Here is a 2,401-nt window from a genome sequence, read left to right on the forward strand (position 1 = left end):
CAGATCCCTGCTGATCACAGATCCACACTGTAAACAGAACCATGCTATTACAAGAACCACACTGCTAACAGATCCATGCTGCTAACATAACCACGTTGCTAAAAGAACCAAGCTGCTAACAGAAGCACTCTACTAATACAACCATGCTGCTATCAGAACCATACTGCTAAAAGAACTACAGTTTTAAAAGAACCACACTGCTAACAGAACCACCCTGCTAAGAGAACCATGCTGCTAAGAGAACCATGCTGCTAACAGAACTACAGTATTAACAGAACCATGCTGCTAACAGAACCATACTGCTAAAAGAACTACAGTTTTAATAGAACCACACTACTAATAGAACCATGCTGCTAACAGGACCATACTGCTAACAGAACCAAACTGCTAACAGAACCACACTACTATCTAAACCAGACCTGGGCATTGTACGGCCCCAGGGCCACATGCGGCCCTTTGGTTGACTCTGACTGGCCCCCGTAAGGGGAATTACAAAATACATATGTAAACAAATGAAGTTAACCAAATCCAGATATAGATCCTCTCTCACTGATGATGTCAGCTTTGCTTCACATCTCCACCTCAGACCTTCAACCTGACTTTAACATTTCCGTTAAAGCCCAACAGAGACTAAACTTCTCTCACTAAACAAGAAAAAAGAACTGATAAACACCAAATGAGATGTTGAGACTACAAATGTAGGCACGTAAAGAACCGGGACTCGAAATCACAGTTCAGTGACGATCACTATTATATGATGTTTCATAATATTTGGAGTACAAAGACAATATTGTGATATATTTAGAAAGCTAAGAACTTTTTCCAGCAGTATATCAAACTCAAAATGAGTTTTGGGGTGAATGTGACTGAAAATGATCACTAATATAACGTCACAAATGGTAAAAATGTTAACAGTTTACCATTGTACTGTGAAATTTAATTGAATAAATGAAATTTTTTGTAAGGAAACCTCGCTTTTTCGTTGCTTAATCATAACAAATACTCTTACCAGCTTGTTAAAACAGTGCTATGTACTGCGTTTAATAATTAAATACTATTATTATGCAGTATTGAGTTAACTTAAAATCAGTTCTCTCTTGTAAATGAGTCCTCGAGGCTCAATGGGATTTACCTGTCTAAATAAAGGTTGAATGAAAAAGTCATTTGTGCCAGCCCTCCACAATATTTGTTGGTTCTCATGTGGCCCTATGGAAAAAATAATTGCCCACCCCTGATCTAAACCATGCTGCTAACAGAACCATGCTACTAACAGAACCACTCTGCTAACAGAACCACGCTGCTAACAGAACCACTCTGCTAACAGAACCATGCTGCTAACAGAACCACACTACTAACAGAACCATGATGCTAACAGAACTACATTATTAACAGAACCATGCTGCTAACAGAACCATGCGGCTAACAGAACCACACTACTAATAGAACCATGCTCCTAACAGAACTACAGTGTTAACAGAACCATGCTGCTAACATGACCATGCTACTAACAGAACCATGCTGCTAACAGAACCACACTGCTAACAGAATCATGCTGCTAACAGAACCATGCTACTAACAGAACCATGCTACTAACAGAACCACGCTGCTAACAGAACCACTCTGCTAACAGACGCACACTGCTAACAGAACCATGCTGCTAACAGAACCACGATACTAACAGAACCACACTGCCAACAGTAGCTTGTTTCTAACAGACCAATGCTCCTAACGAAACCACACTACTAACAGAACCATGCTGCTAACAGAACCACACTACTAATAGAACCATGCTGCTAACAGAATCATGCTGCTAACAGAACCACACTACTAATAGAACCATGCTGCTAACAGAACTACAGTGTTAATAGAACCATGCTGCTAACCGAACCATGCTGCTAACAGATCCATGCTGATCACAGAACCACACTGTAAACAGAACCATGCTACTACAAGAACCACACTGCTAACAGATCCATGCTGCTAACATAACCACGCTGCTAAAAGAACCAAGCTGCTAAAAGAAGCACTTTACTCATACAACCATGCTGCTAACAGAACTACAGTGTTAAAAGAACCATGCTGCTAACAGAACCATGCTGCTAACAGAACCATACTGCTAAAAGAACTACAGTTTTAATAGAACCACACTGCTAACAGAAACACACTGCTAACAGAACCATGCTTCTAACAGAACCATGCTGCTAACAGAACTACAGTATTAACAGAACCATGCTGCTAACGGAACCACACTACTAATAGAACCATGCTGCTAACAGGACCATGCTGCTAACAGAACCACACTGCTAACAGAACCACACTACTATCTAAACCACGCTGCTAACAGAACCATGCTACTAACAGAACCACTCTGCTAACAGAACCATGCTGCTAACAGAACCAT

The 2,401-nt window shown here is 40.6% G+C and overlaps 1 protein-coding gene across 1 annotated transcript in view; it reads right to left on the bottom strand.

Moving 5' to 3' along the window:
• The window catches only part of LOC119424973 (SH3 and multiple ankyrin repeat domains protein 2), a gene marked incomplete in the record, with an annotated part of 297,817 nt that overhangs the window by 241,351 nt on the left and 54,065 nt on the right, over positions 1 to 2,401 (bottom strand).

Source organism: Nematolebias whitei, chromosome 2 (assembly GCF_014905685.2).
Source record: "Nematolebias whitei isolate Nwh7 chromosome 2, NemWhi1, whole genome shotgun sequence".
Classification (NCBI taxonomy): domain Eukaryota; kingdom Metazoa; phylum Chordata; class Actinopteri; order Cyprinodontiformes; family Rivulidae; genus Nematolebias; species Nematolebias whitei.